This window comes from Pseudopodoces humilis, chromosome 7 (assembly GCF_049639895.1).
Source record: "Pseudopodoces humilis isolate 2021_Gansu_Grassland_sample_001 chromosome 7, ASM4963989v1, whole genome shotgun sequence".
Taxonomy (NCBI): domain Eukaryota; kingdom Metazoa; phylum Chordata; class Aves; order Passeriformes; family Paridae; genus Pseudopodoces; species Pseudopodoces humilis.
In genome coordinates, this window is record NC_142206.1 from 48,677,047 (window position 1) to 48,687,697 (window position 10,651).

Here is a 10,651-nt window from a genome sequence, read left to right on the forward strand (position 1 = left end):
GTAAAAGTGTGACCACATATAGGCGTGCTGTAGAGCTCTCCCTTTTGTATTCAGTGATTTTTACCAGCATTTACAAATCTCGTTGCCTTTTATTGCACAACTGATTTTAAAATATGTGTATGTCCAGGAGCTCTTTCCTATGATCATTGGTGAGAAACATCCCTGAAGTGTTTGATGAAGAGGCAAACTGTTCAGGGCTCTTCACACACACAGTTAATTTCCTTCTTATGAAGAAAACACCAGGCCTTAAGGGGTTTTAAAATGCACTGGGGACAAGAAAGACAAAAACCAATGGCCAGAAGCCGAAGCCAAGATGAATCCAAATGAGGAGATTTTAATAGTGAGTCAGTCATCCAGAGAAATGACGATTTGCCAGCTCTTAGTGTCTCCAGAGAGAGAGCGTGCCTTTCTAGAAGATGTGCCGTACTAACAGTACAGTTTATTCAAAAGTGGGTTAATTGTGTGGAGTATAATGACTTGTAAAATAAAAGCCATATCAGAGGATCTGCCTAATGGTCCTTTGCCTTTAGTTTTGTGAGGTTTATCTAAAAACAGTATTGCTTTTCTTTTTTGTTTTTCCAGCTCTTGCACAGACTAGGACAAAGTATTTTAATTCCATTCCTTACAGATTTCTACCTTGGAAAATGAAGCCATTGAGCAAAGCAAAAGTCATAACAGCAACTGTGAAGTGATAACAGTTTGCAGTTAGTGCTCAGCCAGTGGGAACTAATTCACTCATTCACAAAGCTACAAAGCTGCCGTCAGACTGCATCCTTTTTGTCACTATCAAACAGATTGTGATTAGATCCACTGACAAAGGTGAATGGTTTGATAGCCATAATTTAATCCTCTTCTATCAATTCAGCAAGACAGTCACTAAATCAAACAGTCCATTTTTGCGACTTTATCCTGAATTTATAGTCAGTGCCACAACATCTGAAAATACATGTTGCTAGATGGTTGTTTTAGCACAGTTCGTAGCCGTGTGTATACGTAACCTGAATGGCCTCTCTGCCAAAGGTGTGTATAAAATTATCGTGTATATACTTGTATATACATGTATAGAATTAATAAATGTGGGAGTAAACAGAAGAGTGTTGTTGGTGGAACATGAGCATGTGCATGTCTGGTTTGTTCAGCATTATTTCTGCGAGTCATACACATCTGTGCAGGAGAAGCTGCTGCCTCCTGCTCCTCTTATGTAACTTCATAAGGACTCATAACATTGATATAGTATCTGCAAAGAGAGGCTAAGGGAGTCAGTTACCAGGTGATACTTGTCAAGAGCTCATCTTCCCTATTCAGGTATGTTCTGAGACTTAAAACACAAATAGTGACACACCTACAGAACGTTATCAGCATCGTTCACTCAGTACAGAGCACCTGAATTTGAAAAGTCTGGATATTAGTTTGGCTTTGGCTGTGGCTTAGGGAATACATGATCATATGTAAGTCACTTAATTTCTCTGAATTTTTATTACTTACAAGACTGAATGCTCTTGGTTTACTGTGGCCTACTTCTTGCAGCTCTTGTGAGCTGCTACACTCGTGTCTTCATGTGGAGGTAGTTTCAGTAAAGCTATGTGGTTTTATTATTGCCTCTATAAACAGAAAGCAATCCCTATATTTTGGCTGGTAAAAATGAAGCAACAGTAATCAGAGTTTTCATTTGTGCAATTTGTTTTAAAGTAGGGTGTCAGATATGCCCATGTTCAGTTCTCTTTTATGTCCTCTTCTCGAGTACCTCAGTTGCTACCGCATGTGCTTAACCCCTCTATGATCACCAGGAATGGTTCCAAAGTTCTTAACCTAAGGCTCTCAGTGCAGGGAAGTGGTGTAACCTTCCCCAGATTATGGAAAGGGTTACAAACCCAGGACCAGAAAATCTCAGATTTCTTCTCACTGCTGTTGAAAAAGATTGTTGCTTAAAAGTCGCTTTCCTTGCCAGGAAGAAAATTTGGGGGAGAGATGAAGTATGGTTTTGCTCCAACAGTATTGGAAGAAACCTAAGAAAACGTATTTGTTGTATCCTAGAGGTGAAAAGGCCAATCAAACAAACAAACAAACAAAGTACTGCTCATTGCTTTGAGACACCTCATAATTTCTGAGCTGATTTCAGTTATTTTTGAACAGCTGCAGCCACAGGGATGCTGTACCTTTCCTGAACAGCTGAACAGATGATATATCAGTTTTAAATCAGATCCCAGCTGAAAGGGAAAGGATTGCAATCTGCTTAATAGTGCTGTTGCTGCAGTCAAGTAGACGTCATTTCAGAAGGAAAAATATTGGGAACGCTGACACCAAAGGAGACGTGCCCTCAGCCATTGGTTATATCTGGGTGCACCATGGTGTGTGCAGACTTAACCTCACAACAGCAGCCTTGAGTGCACAGCCACAGCCAGTGTCAGCTCCACCTCATGCATTTTATGTGCTGTAAAAGCCACGGCTTTATTCCTGCCCTGCTCCTCAACCTCCACCAGTGCCTCTTTCTCGGGAAGCTGAAGCAGCAGCACACAATGCACAATTTAACACCTCTCTCCCTGTTTCTTCCCACAGACCAGCCATTGAGCACTGGTCAGGAGCCACTAGCACTCAGTTCAAACAATGTAAATTCTATGAGAGCTCATTGTTTTTGTAAAGATCGCGTGCAATCTGTTGCCAAGCAGCCTACACAAATATTTCAAGCCTGCCTCTTTCTTCACACAGTTTAAAAAAAACAAACCAAAACAAAAATAACAAGAGCTTTTACTTTGTAAAGGCTGAGGTGGAATTAACCTCTTCCTGCACAAGTATCAGACACTGACCTGATGGAATTATTGACATGTGCAAGCATTCCATGGGGATGATCCTGGAGAGGACTTGACTTGGAGGCTGGCTATGAATTTATATATGTATTGTTATACATCTTGCCAGTACAAAGGTCTTTCCAATTCCCTCTTTTCTTGAGAGGTGACATTTTTCTGGCTAACCCTAATGTTAAACTACCTGATTTCTAAGGACCACCTCCTCATCCCAAATATCTCCAGGGTCCAGGCCCACCTAGGAAGAATAGCCACATTTGATGATGTTTTTCTCTCTCCCCTCATTCCTGCCATCCCTCATATCTAAACATATGCTCAGCTGCTTTGCTGAAATCATCAGACAGGAACAATGTCCATTCTGTAAAAATGTTATAGGAGTGCCAGCTCTAGATTTCTGTGTAGAAACTTGGAAGCAGACACATATTTAAAAATACTTGTTATTATTTTTACTCCTATCACACTTCAGTCTCCCCACTATGAGTTATCAGGCTAGGTTTTTCTGTCTCTGGGAACAGTGTCCAGGCACAGAGCTGTCTAGTCAGGCAAGAATTATCATTGGTATCACACCGGATAGACTTCATGAAAAAACAGACCAAGTCCAAATATAAGCCATGGCTTGAATCCCAGCAGCACTTTTCCATAGGAACAGGCCTTCATACAGTATGTACCTTTGTGTGTGCAACTGCAATACTCAGGAGTCATTTCCCAGCCAAATGAAGCCTTTATCAGTGACTCCAGGGTCTGATTGCCAAGGAGACATCTATGATCTGTGAGGAGTCAGGATTATGAAGGTAATTAACAAGCTCCTAAGATCTGCCTCGGAACTTTGCCATTCGTTCATGCCATACATACCTATCCCATTAAAAAAAGACTGTTTTCAGGACATTTTCTGACCCCCTCTTTATTGCATTTGATTTCTGAGGTTCTTTTATTATTCTGCTTTTTGAAACCAAAGTTTCACATTCAGGACAGAATCACAAAAGTGATCTGAGCTCCCTGAAGTTGTAAAATTTCATGATACATCTCATATAAGTTCTAAATCAATTCCTCCAAACTGATTTCAGAACTGCCTGAAACACCATTTAGTAGGGCCTGACCTATTTCTGCTAGACAACGTTTAAAACTGGTTGGAAAATGTCCCCATTTTAGCAATGACCTTGTTATTTATAACCAGGTCTAGATCCTATAATATCTATTAATTATAATAGTTTTATTCAAAATGTCATTTATCCACATGTTCATAAGGACATAAAATCCTGCAATTTGCCTAACTAAGGTAGAACTGAAAGACCTTATTGTGGTTTCTTATTGTGGCTTTCTATAAAAATGCAAATACCTACAGCTAATGTGCCACAATGGGATTTTCAGGGTGGTAACATCAATTATATGCATTACTGTTTTCTGCATCGAGACATTAATGTGTAAAAGGACAAATAATTTTCCAGAATGATCTTTTAAATGTAAAAATGTGTTTATTGTATTCCTTCTTTTGTTGCCAGTTTGCTTCACCTGTGGTTCTCGTGCATTGCCAATGAGATTGGCAGTACGCACAAATGAAAAGGATCATTTAAACTCAGAAGAAGCAACTGAAAGTAACCAGGTAAGAGCTATTTAGAATAATTTGGTTTGGAAGTCACCTTTGAAGGTCATCTAGTCCAAACTCTCTGCAATGAGCAGGGACAACTTCAACTAGATCAGGTTGCTCAGAGTCTAGTCCAATTTATCCTCGAATGTTTTCAGGAACAGGGCATCCACCCACCTCACTGGGAAACCTGTGCCAGTGTTTCACCACACTCATTGGAAAAAAATTTCTTCCTTATAACTAGTCTAAATCTACCTTCTTTTAGCTTGAAACCACTACTCCTTGTCCTACTAAACATTTTGTGCCTCACCATAAAGGCCCTTTCTGGCCTTAAAACCTGCGTGCCGTATAGAAATGGTTTGCGCTGCCGTCGGGGGAGTGAGGACGAATGCCTGTGTGTCTGGTGGCCCATGTGCGCCACGGGCAAGACGAGCAGCACATCTGAGTCGGGGGGCTGATGGAGGAAATGTCTCTCCTTCCGTGCCCTCCGTGGCTCGGGGCTGTGCGGAGCCGGCTGCCGGAGCCCTGGGCACCGCTGCCCTCTCCTGGCGCCTCCCATCTCGGCACCAGCCGGGCCGGGAGCGACAGCAGCGCCGCAGGGCCCCGCCGTGCAGAACAGAACCGGCTTTCCGGGGTACAACCCAGTTCACAGGTAACTACAAGCGGGTGTGAAAGACTGTGCCAATAAAGATGGTTCCAGTGCTCCCCTGCCTTAGGGGACCAGTCTCACCCCTGCTCCCCTCCACACCTCCTTCGGGACATGCCGGGGTGCCTGCAGCCTGCTGTCCTGCACCGAGGAAGGCAGTAAATGGGAGAGCTTTTCATTAGTTAGAGCCCCTAATTTGGGGATTGTGTAAAGCTTATTCCCATTCCTGTAGTTAACCTGAAACCTCTAACACATGCGCTGCCAGTCTCTGTGGAAAACAAATCAAATGCTGAGTGTTGCAATGCTCCACAGAGACATCGGGGAGAATTTGTCAGCCCTGGACCCTAGAGATACACAGGGCCTTTTTATTATTTCAACTTCGAGCAGTCATTTGTGACTGAGTTAAGAGAGCATAAACCTGCCAGATTTCCCAGGCACTTAGCATAGGCACCTTTGCCTGTACGAGACGCAGGGAGCTCAGAGCAGGGTGCTGCGGATCGGTCCCTTCTGCTCGTCCTCTGAAGTGCAGGACTTCAGCTTCTACCACATATTTTTTACCACATCTCTCCCTTTTCTCATCTGTCTCCATTCCTGGGGAACTCCTGAGGGTACAAGAATGCTGCACACCTGCAAAACATTCATTGACTTTCTCTCCAGCCAAGCCCATGTTCAAGGTTCCTGCCCTAGCTGGGGCAACTTTCCCTTGCACTACAGGAAATAAAACAGAGAGAGAGAGAGGAAAGTCCTCCAAGCCTTTCTCTGGCCAGGGGTGGAATCACAGGAGGAGGAGCAATCTGAGCATTCAAGAAAGATCAGAGGAGAAAGGGAGAAAAATTTCAAATGTGGTACATGGCTCTTGCAAGCACCTCACAGCCCTAACTTGCTGAGTCGTAAAAGAAAAGTTCCCCATTCCCTCTATTTTATTTTCCTTCTCAGGGAACTTTGCATAGCTGGAGGAGGAAAAGAAAAATAACTGTCTTAGATATTATTTCAGCACTTTAATTTCTGTTTCAAAGAATCCAATTTATTAGCAGCAGTACCTGAGATTATACTCACCAAACAAATTCTCAAAGGAAGCCTCGCCACATAGGTGTATTTTTCATTATACAATAAACTCTGAACTCCACCAAAGGTGTTTTCTCGTAATGTTGAACTCAGTGCCTGACAATTATTGTCCAGCTCCATTTGGTGCCAGAAGTGCATTCAGTGGAGAAGTAATAAATCCTTTCATGCTGTTTAATAAAACGAGAAAATGTGTTGCTCACACTTGGATGCTAGACTTTATTACACAAACACAGCTAAAAAAATAAATGGAGTATTTCCTGTTTAGAAGTGCCTACAGGTCACATGATGTTGATTTTCTCCAGGTGTTGCAACTCTAAATGAAATTTTCACTCAAGTTATTCTTAAAGAAGTGAGTTATTTCAAAATGCAATAATCAACGTGTTGTTAAAGGTGCAAAAACCATTGTAAAAACCCCCAAAACATTCAGTGTGCTGTAATGAAATTAGATGTGGAACACTGTGGTTGCCAAATTATTCAAGATATTTGTAAGACACGTTGCCTTTCACTCGAGTACTTTTCTGAGTTTCTACTGAGAGAAGAAAAAAAAAAGAAAGGAAAAATCCTATGAGATCTGAGAAGCCCTTTCAACTTCTGATTTTGTCTCTTTGTAGAGATCTGGGGTTATTTTTTGCTCTGGTGGTCTGGTCTTAGTTAGAGGTGCCACTGCTTTCTAAAGTAAATGCCTGATATAAATAAATATCTTCATCAAGGTGAAAGTGCTAAGTGAAAATCACTCCTTAAGCAGGATTGTCTGTTCCTTCATTTCCACGAATTTAAATGAAAGAAAAAGTCAGTCACACGTTGTCTTTTAATAGATGAATACTTTGGTTTTGGATGTGTTCCATACCGCTCATACTCACACAACCCATGTGAACCTCATCCAGTGATGCTTTGAAGAATGTGATGAGTATCTGTCATGCATGCCTTATTCCTCCTCTCTCTTGCCTTCCATTTACAGGCTTGTGTGGGCGAGTCTTTCCCCTTGGGGACTTGGTGGGGGGCATTTAGAGGTGCTCAATAGTCTGTATTTCTGTGGGAGTCATGGAACAAGAAGCACTGAGCAGGATGGGTCTAACATCTTGCTGGAGTTCCTCCCACAGCTTCTGAACAACCAGCAGAGTGGAGATCCCTGCCCAGAGTAGCTTTATGCACAGTGTAAATTCCCTGCATACCTGAGAAAGATGTATCTCACTCCAAAACTTCTGAGACATCTAGACAAATTCTGTGCCCCAACCATCTGTTATTCCCATCCATGGTAATTTCTTGATATTCCATTATATGAACTTAGCACTGCCTGGTTTGAATTTTATAGCTGAAGTTGTAGCTCCCTTCTGTTAATCTCTTGCTCAAATCTTTCCCAGATTTGAGTCCCAAATCCACTTACACTACTGGATTTAATTACTCCTGTTGGTGGTTCTTATGGAAAAAAACAGATCGCTATCATTGGGCGGCTCACCCACCCACTGGCCTTTTCTGTAGACTAACATTAACCTGAATATCCATAACAGGCACTGACACTGCACCTCTATAAATGTCAAAGAACAACATCTCCTTAGATATCATCCAAAAAGCTCTTGTATCTGAAAGAATGACTCAAACAGCCATGGTTTCATACATAATGAAACAGGTCAGAAGCGACTGCAAATACTTTCCTAATGACACGAACTTTGTAACAGGCCCTCAGAGCGCACGGAGTTTCATCACCAGTTTGACCAGTTGACAGCTCTGCAGCCACCAAAAGAGGTGGAATCACCCTGTCCTTCCACACCTCCATTTTGTGGGACAGCACCTGAAGTCATATGAGCCAAGGAACACACCCATCTGAAAATTACTGGGCTTTTTGGAGGATTGTTTTTTCTCTAGATCAGTTTGCCGATGCAGTTGGTCGAACAGTGTGGTTGGTTGTTGTTCTGGGGAAGCATGGCAGGGAGAAGAGGTGGGACATGCCTTTTTAATAACAGTGGAGTCATTAGAAGGCTGGAAAGGCTTGTGAAACCATCTCATAGGGTTTTGCAAGCCTAGTGTGGTGTGCATCTCCCTGGGGTCCTTTTCTCCCAGAGGCCCCCGTTCAACATTGCAGTTAAATGACTGAATTTCAAGCTCATGAGTAGTTCCCAAGGCATTTCATATTTAATTTCAATTTAATTGTACTCTTAGCTTAGATTTAATGATAAGCATAGATTTAGTTGTATGTGCAGAGCTAGGTATGCGTTCATGTCCTTCTCAGGAGGAATATCACAACTGCGTGTATGAAAAGTAACTGATTTTTCCTAATGGGTGATTCTAGTTATGAATTTATTTGGCTCATTAGTTGAGGGCTGATTTATTCACTCTTTTTCTTTACTGACAGCAGCAAGTTTCCTTCCACCTGGATGTAACTCCAGGACTCAGAACTTTCTACTTAACTCCCTCTGCAGATTTAGTCAAACTCTCTCTTATCAGAGTTGGTCTTACAAGAGGGCTTTTGTAGCTTAAAATTTTCCAAACTCAGCAGGATCAAATGTAGGCTTTTAAATCTGCATTTGAGCTCCTCCATACACTTTGGGGGCTGTGAGCTTCCCACGTCATCTCCAATGAGAGATAAAAAAGAAAACCTCTCCCTGTGACTGTGAACCAGAGGAGCACTTTGCAGCAGTCCTTTTTCCTGTTGGGCAGCAGGGTCTGCCCAACAATGCAGAGAACATCTCTGTAACCTTGTGAGGTCAGATGAGCACAAGTGACATGGGGAAGAGTAATAATAATAGAAAAAGAAAGGTGAAAATAGTTGATATTTAAAAAGGATTTCAAAAACACTCCAGGAATACTAAATATTGGTATTACACAATTAAGTGAAACCTTCTGCTGGTCTAAAATATATATTAAAAAAATCGGTCTGTCTGAGTTGAAGTGTGATGCCATGCTGCTTACATTATATATGAATAGTAATTGGAAACAGGACATCTGCAGAAATTAACCATTAGCTGTTGAGCACTAAAATCTCTAATTGAGTTTGTAAGCCCTTAATGGCACAGTTAACCTTAAACATAGCTCCGTGCATGCACTACCTGGTTAACACTGGTTTATAACTCTAACAGCTGATAATATTTCACACCCATGAGAGCAACAGATTAGCAAGAGACTTGGTGGAATGAGCTCAGCTCGCCGCTCTTTTGGACCACAGACATAACAGCTTAACCTTTCTGAGCTCAACCTTTCTGCTGTAACTGGTCTTTTTGGGCTTCCTTCCTTGCAGACCTGCACGTGATGAGAGCACCCCTGCATGTGTGGCTTGGAGAACTGCAGACACTGCTGTGTCCTTGGGGCACTTTGTGGCATTGCAGCAGATGGAAGCTGCATGGATATGATGGATAAATCCACCTCAGGTGGGCTGGAAGAAGTGTCTATAACTTGAAGTGTCCTTGAAAAGGAGCAACACTGTAATTTACACAAAAAGGGCAAATTTTACCCCAAAGTATCGATGGGAACTGGAGACATTAAAGCTGTGAGGAACAGCTCATACTACATGCTTGGCTGGGGATTCATTCATAAATCTTAATCCCACATCCTCTACCATTAAACCCTGTGCCCAGGAAACCCTAGGACTGTGCAGCCCAGGCAGACCAGCTCAGGAAGGACAGTTTCAAAAGTGTGGGTGATTTAAAGTGGTTGGTGCAAAGGGCAGAGCTGACAAGCAGGTGGAAGAAGTGTTGTTGAAAAAGCACATAATTCTTTGTCAGCAATGAAAAGTAAACTGGACAAGTAGATCCAAAGCTCTTTCAGCTTTAGGTGTCCTAATTCAGAGGCTTGTAAAAAAATACTGTTACTGCCAACTTCCAGCACATATCTAAGCAAATTCATTCTGCAGCTATTCCAGAAGCATGTGTATGTGTATTTACATATATATATATATATATTTAAGAAGCAAAACCCCTAAATGTGCATTGAATAAATTTCTGAAGAGACACATAAATCTCTGCTGCAGACCTGTGTTATTATGTGTGCCACAGCTCCTCTGAGGCTGGCACTTACCTGGAGAAAACCAGGTAAAGTCTGCACCTTGGGTTGAGGTGTATCCTCAGTTGAGGTGGGTGGGTCTGAGGGCATCCCTGCAGAGCCCAAGCAGAACTGTGAAATGCTGCCCTTGCCCAATTATGGTAGAACGTGGGGCAGTGCAGCAAAGCGTGTGTGCAGACCTGCCCCTCTGCTGCAGCGTGTGCTGGCTTGTCAGCAGCTGAGAGGTCAGCCTGGCCCTGTCTGTCCTGTCCTGTGCTGTCCTGTGCTGTCCTGTCCTGTGCTGTCCTGTCCTGTGCTGTCCTGTCCTGTCCTGTGCTGTCCTGTCCTGTCTGTCCTGTCCTGTCTGTCCTGTCCTGTGCTGTCCTGTCCTGTCTGTCCTGTCCCGTGCTGTCCTGTCCTGTCTGTCCTGTCCTGTGCTGTCCTGTCCTGTGCTGTCCTGTCCTGTCTGTCCTGTCCTGTCTGTCCTGTCCTGTCCTGTCCTGTGCTGTCCTGTCCTGTCTGTCCTGTCCTGTCCTGTCTGTCCTGTCCTGTCCTGTCCTGTCTGTCCTGTCCTGTCTGTCCTGT